The 10924-nt window shown below is 37.6% G+C and overlaps 2 pseudogenes; both read right to left on the bottom strand.

Annotated features, from left to right (window-relative positions):
- Positions 1 to 1985: 1985 nt before the first annotated feature.
- LOC139446018 (uncharacterized) lies at positions 1986 to 4195 on the bottom strand (annotated as a pseudogene).
- Positions 4196 to 8513: 4318 nt separating this feature from the next.
- On the bottom strand, positions 8514 to 10723 carry LOC139446012 (uncharacterized; annotated as a pseudogene).
- Positions 10724 to 10924: the final 201 nt, after the last annotated feature.

Below are 10924 nucleotides of genomic sequence, written 5' to 3'. Positions count from 1 at the left end.
GTATTTAGCCATGGACCCTTCGTACAGTAAACATTTTTTAACGTTGAGTAAGTGATACATTTTGTTTTGGACAAGACTTGATGAATATAATAGGATTTATCATATAATGGGTGGGTTTCTCGGCAGGAAACTATGTCCGCTGGGGTCATATGCGGATAGAGATGCAAGTAGGGACTACTTTCACTGTTTATAAACGATTGTGCAAGCCAACTTTATGTCATAATAAGTTTCTTTGAGAGACATTTAGAAGTATGAGTACCAAGTAAGGACAGGATATAATATGGATGAACAACTTCCTTATTACGATTAGGAACGACGTTTCGGTGTAGGTTCTAACACCATTATCAAGTTTAGTATTTCATAATAAGTTGATTTCCTACAACTCAGAATGACAATCCAAAGGAAGCAAACTTTTTTTCATATCAAAGCTTATGTACTTTTTCAATTTCGCAACATCTTTGATAGCCTGAAACCCACATTGCTACTTGTAGGTATATTTACATGGGTATCTGGGATACTGGACATAGAACGACCTTTCGCGAACTTTGACCGACAAGTAGTCGACATTAGCCATTCAGAAAGCAGCTTTCTAATGTTTCTCATTGAAGCAGAGAGTCTATATAGAGACCTCTTTGTATTGTCTCCGTGCATTGAATCATATTTTCTAGTGGATAAACTACGAAAATAAATGGATGCTGCCACAAGTTATAAAGTGTGACAAAATAAATTCCAGAGCTTGGAGACGAGGTTTCGCGAAAATATATCACAAATATCTACAAGTAGCGAACGTCGAAACTGTCGAAATGCAGAAGGATCACACAACAAGTAGGTAAAGTTTAATAACGAGTTTATTAATTAATCATTGAACTGAAAAATCTTGTACAGTGTCTCGAGATCACAGGACACGATACTAGCTGTCAACTGTACTGGAAACATCAGTCGCTCGGCATTGTCTGTCTGGAAACCGGTACTTGTTCGTATCCCTCCCACGATTGATATAACTCAACTGTTAAAATAATGAAATTGTACAATAAACTTTGAAACTTGAGGACGCCACATCTCCTAGAGCTGTCGAAATGCGATCTAAGTAATTAAAGCATGGGATTAAATCATCATATGGGATCGATTCTAGAACGATCCCTGTAGACATTGGAAGGTGACTGTGACGTCGGAACGACCTTTGACCCCCCGGATAGAAAAATCTGTAAACTGTATTATGTTATAGGGACTTGTGATAACTGTAACTTGTTTACTTGAATCATTACAATCTTGGAATATTTTGGTGAGGTAACAAAACTAAATTAATTAAGCTTATATCCATTTTTGAACTGATGTCTTCCATCAATAATAGCTGTTCAGATTCTGACAGCAAGATTTTTGTTTACCAACAGGCCTGATACGTGGGAAATCAACGTTCACATTTCAACCTCGGGCTCTGTAAGAGATAATAGCAGCATGGGAAAGCATGAATTATAGTAATAAGGAGTACCAACAATGTAACCATCCGATTCACATTGTAATTATCTCTTAAATAACCACTGCTTGGCCGCAGTGACTGCTGAGTTTTTGTGCGGGAGCTCGACCTCCTTCGAGGTTTTGTTTGTTTTCATTTTTCTGCACTGACATAGTGAACAAATCCTTAAAAAATCAAGCACCATTTCATCTACCCGATCCCCATTTTGATCAACTCTTAAAATAGCAATAGGTTAGTTGAAGCGACAATTTAGCATGGACCGCATGCGAAGCCATCTCTTGATTTCAGTTTTCATAACAAGGAATGCAGAAAACATGAATGTACACGACACGTTCTTCAAGCAACAGCGTTTATCACATACATTTTAAGCAGAATATTATATAAATTTTAATTCATGTATGAAACAAAGTGTATGTTATCAAAAATAGTCCCAAATAGTCCAAATGTTTAGTCCAAAAGGTCCTAAAACTAGTAGTTCACACAACACTGGCACAGAAAACAAATCCAAAGTCTATCTCTCCGTGAAGAAACTCTGGAACATGTATTTCACACAGGACACAAGGACGGCCGAACATGACTGGGGCTGCTTGGATTCTTCACCAAGATCTATCTCCACAACTTGAGGGCGGGCTCTGAGGGCAGGGACGGGGAGGGAGGTCTGGGGTTCGGGCTGGGATGAGAGGGGGTTGACAGTGATCGTGAAGACACTGGGGCGCTTACAGAGAGGAAATAGATGTCCTTAAATCATTGAAATCAGTATCAATCCACAGTTAAGCGTGTATGAAAAAAACATGAAAAGGTCGACCATTTTGTACCTACTTTATCTGGATATTTAAACAAATAGCAAGTGAGGATATACCGCCTACCGACTAACATAGAGAAATGCAACAAAACCATTTCTGTAATCACAGAAAATCTGTATTTGTACGATTCCGACAGTATCATGAGAGTCAGGGCACGATTTAGGAATTAGATATAGCTTGCACCTGGTGCAAGTTGACATCCCAACCATTTTTCACTAGACTAAACCGATTGCACTCATAATGGAACCTATTACATAATAAAGAAAATATCATCTCAAATCCCAGAATGAAATCAGTGTCATTAATATTTTGACATTTTCAGTTCATTGACAAGATCACTTTGAATGGAATCACTTATACATCCCACATATTTGTTTGCATTCTTGTTCTTATCATAAGACTGACCTGATAAGATTCATGACGAAAAGCCAAAAGGACAATGTCATATTACACACAACACTGGGAATGTGATGTAGTATGGTACAAAAAGTGTATTGAGTTCAAAGATATTACTGTAGAAAGCTTTTTTAGTAAGTCAGTAATAAATTTGTAAAATTTTGACATGCACTGGGTGTAAGGATAGATAAATAATAGGCTACATTTGTCAATATCAGAGGGCACCTGTGCCTTTGTTTTTGTTAAATCGAGCCCTGGTCATGAGCATGTGTTTTTCAATCACTAACAAATAGTGGTGATTCAAGTTGTTTGTAAAAAGGTCATTTATAGGGAAACGGAAGTAGTTTTATCATATATATTACAGAATAAGGGAGTGGTAGAAAAATGCAAGTCAACTTTCTTATGTTGTATATTAGAAATGAGTTCTGATTATTAAAAGCTTCGTGACTATATGATATGTATAGTTGTCCTGTTAATGTTTAACACAGATGACATGTTTCGAACTAATGTAAGTTGCAAAGGTTCTCGAATTTGTTTTTTCTGATACTAATAGGACACATTCAAACAACTTGAACCCAATGATGACCTACAGGATCAGGGACAGGAAGAGTCGTTTGGCAGACGGGGGCCTGGTAGGTCCTAAACCTGTGGAGATCGTCCTGAGCTATAATGGAATAAATAAAATAAAAAACATCATCCATCCTCATTGTATAGACTATAACATAGATGGGTTGTTTTTATAGAAACATAATTCCTGTGTGTGTTTAGGAGCCTCAGCAAATTATGCAAACGTTGCAGGGTTCTGTGCCAGGAAGTTAGGTTGAGGTAAAATGGTCACTGGACATTTTGGGACAAGAGAGACCTATACTTTACAAGTCCCTCCCCTTGACACCACATATGAAAACCTACACAAATCATGTTTTACTGACTGCATCCCATTACCACGGGAAGAAAAGGGGAAACACAGATCTATTGTTACTTTGATCATATATCATGATACTTGACAATCATTAATATGATTTTACCATAGGAATTGAATTGGTACCATATTAATAACATCCATACACATTCACTTCACAAAAGATCAATTGTAAAATACAAAGTACATAGACATATACCAGGGACCGGCGAAGTACATGAAATGTCCCATCTGTAAATGAGTATGTCTGTCATTCTCTTTCACTTTTATTGTTACCAAATGTTTAGGACAGGATTCAAGTTGGGAATGCAATCAGTCAAAAGGTATCACTCTCTAAGCTTTGAAATCAAGATAAAAAAACAAAATTAAGTTAACACTGAGACCACTACTAGATACCTTGATGATAAACCAAAGCAACAGTGGCATACATCGTGAAGAACGTGCGATACTTGCGGGATAATGAGCAAAATGCAAACACAGACGTGGAAACAAAGTGCAGCAGCAACAACCAAAATGGCGTCGTTTGTGAATAACGGAAGTAGCAACGGTCTCCATGGAGATCATCAGCGATCGCCGCGTCTCGTTGCTTTCCGTAGCTTGCATGTCCCGGAATAATTGTCACAAATGATATCCTTTTGATCACAACTTGGAATACCTTAAATATATGGTGCACAGTGAGTTCTCACGCGACGATACGATACACGAAAAGTTATTTTCTGTGTCGATACTAGACTGGGGTCCTGTCTACTAAAACTAGTATATCGCGCTAAGCTTGCGTCGCGTACCAACACTGGAACCAGTTTATATCGATACACAAAAGTCTTGCTAAACGTACTACTCGTTTAATGACTCCCACTGTTTTGTGCAGTTACATATCGCAGATGTGTTGAAGTAAGCGTTTAAAGTTAACTCACAAACATTGCGGCTTCGAACATGTGTCTGCTGCAACTTTTACCTTTAGAGCCTGCTCTGAAATATCGAGTTTCCACGCGATTTTGACCTAAATATGGGTATCGCGATACGTATCGTATCGTGACCTAATATGTATCGTGATACGTATCGTATAGTGACCTTGCTGTATCGTTTGACCCCGATATTGTTGGTTCTACTGTATATATTTCTGGCCACTAACCGAGTGGTGTCCACCTTGCATGTCCAAACCACGATTATGACTAAAGCCTGACAGCAAGTTGACAACAGATGATGGGTTAACATACATGGGTTCCATACCAAATGCACCTGGAACAAATTACCTTTTTTTGTGTATTTCTGTTGTAACACGCGCCGTGTTTTTGCATTCCAACACAATGACCGTGACCTTTTTATGTCAAGGGCAATAATTCATATAGAGAGTGTAGAGTGGTTTCCCTTTGACTATGCGTACACAAGCTCCTTCCCAGTGCGTGACACCTTCGATGTCGCTGTGAGGAGCTTAACGAGTACAACGTTTGCAATATATATGTAGCATCTAATGGATTGAGTACTTTGCCGATTGTGTGTAACTGGATGTCATGCTGTTTGAAAATCATTTAGTCAATGAATGAATATTCCATTATGAATGATACAAAAACAAAACAAAAAACCGATGGCAGTTTATTGTAAAAAAACAATATAAAAAATACTCAAGATATATAAGGTCGGTTTGCAATCTAAGTAGGTTGATTCCCATAACATTTCTTCCCAAATTATCGATTGCATAAACCACGTGGCAGTAACGGGACATCCTGTACTTTATGTGTGTATGTTTCATATAGTGCCATATAATGCACGTATTTCTTGTGCTGGTAGATCGTGTATCTACCCTGTTAAGCACTTGCCTAATGTGTATGTGAAGTTTTATATAAATATTAAACAGATTATGACTACTGCTCCGGAAAAGAATCCAAACTTCATTTCCGAATGAAATCGACAGAAATTGTTGCCTTGGAAACGTAGAACAAAATCTGAATAGCAAAATACATTTTCATCACATTACTTGTGTATATACTAAGTTTGACGAGTTGCCTTGTTTAAAGAATATACGCCGATGAACTGACTCAGCATTGACGCAATATTGAAAGGAATATTTGATACAAAACAACGCATGTCATTTATTAGGAGAGATAGAGAGTAAAAGAACTATTAAAGTGTCGCACGTCGTATCTTTTACATAGAAGAAATACGTACAAACTGTATACACATATAAGTGATTTCCATATGATAAGGCTTCAGTTTATTTAAAACAATATGACATATAAATAATATGAAAATATAATATAGATAATATTACCACAAACCTAATTCAGGAATGGTTTTCCAAGAAGTGGCGTTATGCTCACAACAATCGTCTTGACTGGGCGCCGCTATTTTGTTCGAAGAAAATTCATGTGATATGAGATGTGGACTCTCACTGGTCAATCGAAGGGACATAAGTCGTAATAGCCACTGGTGGCTCTACGATCGAGCCCAGAAATGCCAGCCTATTTTCGCAAGGCTGGAGAGTGGAGTGAATGGAGTGTAATAATGCTTATAAAGTGAAAAGATTTATTAGAAGCCATTCCAGCGATAAGGAATATTACTTATATTACAAAAATTGCAAAATGCGCTTTTAAAGAAATATCCATTTTCTTGGCGATAAACATCACCATTGAGTTTTGATCACGTGGTTAATCCCCGACTTTGTTTGTTGTTTAACGCCGCACTCAGCAATATTCCAGCTATATGACGGCGGTCTGTAAAAAATCGAGTTTTTTGTGGCAGACAATTTCTTTTTTTTACAAGTCTGATTCATACACTTTCACGCATTTTCTGAGTCAGTTTCTTTTCTTCGATAAAGAAGATCGGTGCCTAAGGCCTTGTGCGATTACATTACATCTCTGCTAACCAATTTTACATGCAATCATGCAAGAAATAATATTAATTTGTGATACAATAATGACTGATTTCCAGAACCTGTGGTATTTAGCCATGGACCCTTCGTACAGTAAACATTTTTTAACGTTGAGTAAGTGATACATTTTGTTTTGGACAAGACTTGATGAATATAATAGGATTTATCATATAATGGGTGGGTTTCTCGGCAGGAAACTATGTCCGCTGGGGTCATATGCGGATAGAGATGCAAGTAGGGACTACTTTCACTGTTTATAAACGATTGTGCAAGCCAACTTTATGTCATAATAAGTTTCTTTGAGAGACATTTAGAAGTATGAGTACCAAGTAAGGACAGGATATAATATGGATGAACAACTTCCTTATTACGATTAGGAACGACGTTTCGGTGTAGGTTCTAACACCATTATCAAGTTTAGTATTTCATAATAAGTTGATTTCCTACAACTCAGAATGACAATCCAAAGGAAGCAAACTTTTTTTCATATCAAAGCTTATGTACTTTTTCAATTTCGCAACATCTTTGATAGCCTGAAACCCACATTGCTACTTGTAGGTATATTTACATGGGTATCTGGGATACTGGACATAGAACGACCTTTCGCGAACTTTGACCGACAAGTAGTCGACATTAGCCATTCAGAAAGCAGCTTTCTAATGTTTCTCATTGAAGCAGAGAGTCTATATAGAGACCTCTTTGTATTGTCTCCGTGCATTGAATCATATTTTCTAGTGGATAAACTACGAAAATAAATGGATGCTGCCACAAGTTATAAAGTGTGACAAAATAAATTCCAGAGCTTGGAGACGAGGTTTCGCGAAAATATATCACAAATATCTACAAGTAGCGAACGTCGAAACTGTCGAAATGCAGAAGGATCACACAACAAGTAGGTAAAGTTTAATAACGAGTTTATTAATTAATCATTGAACTGAAAAATCTTGTACAGTGTCTCGAGATCACAGGACACGATACTAGCTGTCAACTGTACTGGAAACATCAGTCGCTCGGCATTGTCTGTCTGGAAACCGGTACTTGTTCGTATCCCTCCCACGATTGATATAACTCAACTGTTAAAATAATGAAATTGTACAATAAACTTTGAAACTTGAGGACGCCACATCTCCTAGAGCTGTCGAAATGCGATCTAAGTAATTAAAGCATGGGATTAAATCATCATATGGGATCGATTCTAGAACGATCCCTGTAGACATTGGAAGGTGACTGTGACGTCGGAACGACCTTTGACCCCCCGGATAGAAAAATCTGTAAACTGTATTATGTTATAGGGACTTGTGATAACTGTAACTTGTTTACTTGAATCATTACAATCTTGGAATATTTTGGTGAGGTAACAAAACTAAATTAATTAAGCTTATATCCATTTTTGAACTGATGTCTTCCATCAATAATAGCTGTTCAGATTCTGACAGCAAGATTTTTGTTTACCAACAGGCCTGATACGTGGGAAATCAACGTTCACATTTCAACCTCGGGCTCTGTAAGAGATAATAGCAGCATGGGAAAGCATGAATTATAGTAATAAGGAGTACCAACAATGTAACCATCCGATTCACATTGTAATTATCTCTTAAATAACCACTGCTTGGCCGCAGTGACTGCTGAGTTTTTGTGCGGGAGCTCGACCTCCTTCGAGGTTTTGTTTGTTTTCATTTTTCTGCACTGACATAGTGAACAAATCCTTAAAAAATCAAGCACCATTTCATCTACCCGATCCCCATTTTGATCAACTCTTAAAATAGCAATAGGTTAGTTGAAGCGACAATTTAGCATGGACCGCATGCGAAGCCATCTCTTGATTTCAGTTTTCATAACAAGGAATGCAGAAAACATGAATGTACACGACACGTTCTTCAAGCAACAGCGTTTATCACATACATTTTAAGCAGAATATTATATAAATTTTAATTCATGTATGAAACAAAGTGTATGTTATCAAAAATAGTCCCAAATAGTCCAAATGTTTAGTCCAAAAGGTCCTAAAACTAGTAGTTCACACAACACTGGCACAGAAAACAAATCCAAAGTCTATCTCTCCGTGAAGAAACTCTGGAACATGTATTTCACACAGGACACAAGGACGGCCGAACATGACTGGGGCTGCTTGGATTCTTCACCAAGATCTATCTCCACAACTTGAGGGCGGGCTCTGAGGGCAGGGACGGGGAGGGAGGTCTGGGGTTCGGGCTGGGATGAGAGGGGGTTGACAGTGATCGTGAAGACACTGGGGCGCTTACAGAGAGGAAATAGATGTCCTTAAATCATTGAAATCAGTATCAATCCACAGTTAAGCGTGTATGAAAAAAACATGAAAAGGTCGACCATTTTGTACCTACTTTATCTGGATATTTAAACAAATAGCAAGTGAGGATATACCGCCTACCGACTAACATAGAGAAATGCAACAAAACCATTTCTGTAATCACAGAAAATCTGTATTTGTACGATTCCGACAGTATCATGAGAGTCAGGGCACGATTTAGGAATTAGATATAGCTTGCACCTGGTGCAAGTTGACATCCCAACCATTTTTCACTAGACTAAACCGATTGCACTCATATTGGAACCTATTACATAATAAAGAAAATATCATCTCAAATCCCAGAATGAAATCAGTGTCATTAATATTTTGACATTTTCAGTTCATTGACAAGATCACTTTGAATGGAATCACTTATACATCCCACATATTTGTTTGCATTCTTGTTCTTATCATAAGACTGACCTGATAAGATTCATGACGAAAAGCCAAAAGGACAATGTCATATTACACAAAACACTGGGAATGTGATGTAGTATGGTACAAAAAGTGTATTGAGTTCAAAGATATTACTGTAGAAAGCTTTTTTAGTAAGTCAGTAATAAATTTGTAAAATTTTGACATGCACTGGGTGCAAGGATAGATAAATAATAGGCTACATTTGTCAATATCAGAGGGCACCTGTGCCTTTGTTTTTGTTAAATCGAGCCCTGGTCATGAGCATGTGTTTTTCAATCACTAACAAATAGTGGTGATTCAAGTTGTTTGTAAAAAGGTCATTTATAGGGAAACGGAAGTAGTTTTATCATATATATTACAGAATAAGGGAGTGGTAGAAAAATGCAAGTCAACTTTCTTATGTTGTATATTAGAAATGAGTTCTGATTATTAAAAGCTTCGTGACTATATGATATGTATAGTTGTCCTGTTAATGTTTAACACAGATGACATGTTTCGAACTAATGTAAGTTGCAAAGGTTCTCGAATTTGTTTTTTCTGATACTAATAGGACACATTCAAACAACTTGAACCCAATGATGACCTACAGGATCAGGGACAGGAAGAGTCGTTTGGCAGACGGGGGCCTGGTAGGTCCTAAACCTGTGGAGATCGTCCTGAGCTATAATGGAATAAATAAAATAAAAAACATCATCCATCCTCATTGTATAGACTATAACATAGATGGGTTGTTTTTATAGAAACATAATTCCTGTGTGTGTTTAGGAGCCTCAGCAAATTATGCAAACGTTGCAGGGTTCTGTGCCAGGAAGTTAGGTTGAGGTAAAATGGTCACTGGACATTTTGGGACAAGAGAGACCTATACTTTACAAGTCCCTCCCCTTGACACCACATATGAAAACCTACACAAATCATGTTATACTGACTGCATCCCATTACCACGGGAAGAAAAGGGGAAACACAGATCTATTGTTACTTTGATCATATATCATGATACTTGACAATCATTAATATGATTTTACCATAGGAATTGAATTGGTACCATATTAATAACATCCATACACATTCACTTCACAAAAGATCAATTGTAAAATACAAAGTACATAGACATATACCAGGGACCGGCGAAGTACATGAAATGTCCCATCTGTAAATGAGTATGTCTGTCATTCTCTTTCACTTTTATTGTTACCAAATGTTTAGGACAGGATTCAAGTTGGGAATGCAATCAGTCAAAAGGTATCACTCTCTAAGCTTTGAAATCAAGATAAAAAAACAAAATTAAGTTAACACTGAGACCACTACTAGATACCTTGATGATAAACCAAAGCAACAGTGGCATACATCGTGAAGAACGTGCGATACTTGCGGGATAATGAGCAAAATGCAAACACAGACGTGGAAACAAAGTGCAGCAGCAACAACCAAAATGGCGTCGTTTGTGAATAACGGAAGTAGCAACGGTCTCCATGGAGATCATCAGCGATCGCCGCGTCTCGTTGCTTTCCGTAGCTTGCATGTCCCGGAATAATTGTCACAAATGATATCCTTTTGATCACAACTTGGAATACCTTAAATATATGGTGCACAGTGAGTTCTCACGCGACGATACGATACACGAAAAGTTATTTTCTGTGTCGATACTAGACTGGGGTCCTGTCTACTAAAACTAGTATATCGCGCTAAGCTTGCGTCGCGTACCAACACTGGAACCAGTTTA

The sequence above is a fragment of the Haliotis cracherodii genome, unplaced genomic scaffold (assembly GCF_022045235.1).
Source record: "Haliotis cracherodii isolate W230 unplaced genomic scaffold, xgHalCrac1.p SCAF_6, whole genome shotgun sequence".
Taxonomy (NCBI): Eukaryota; Metazoa; Mollusca; class Gastropoda; order Lepetellida; family Haliotidae; genus Haliotis; species Haliotis cracherodii.
This window is presented reverse-complemented; position numbering and strand designations above follow the sequence as displayed.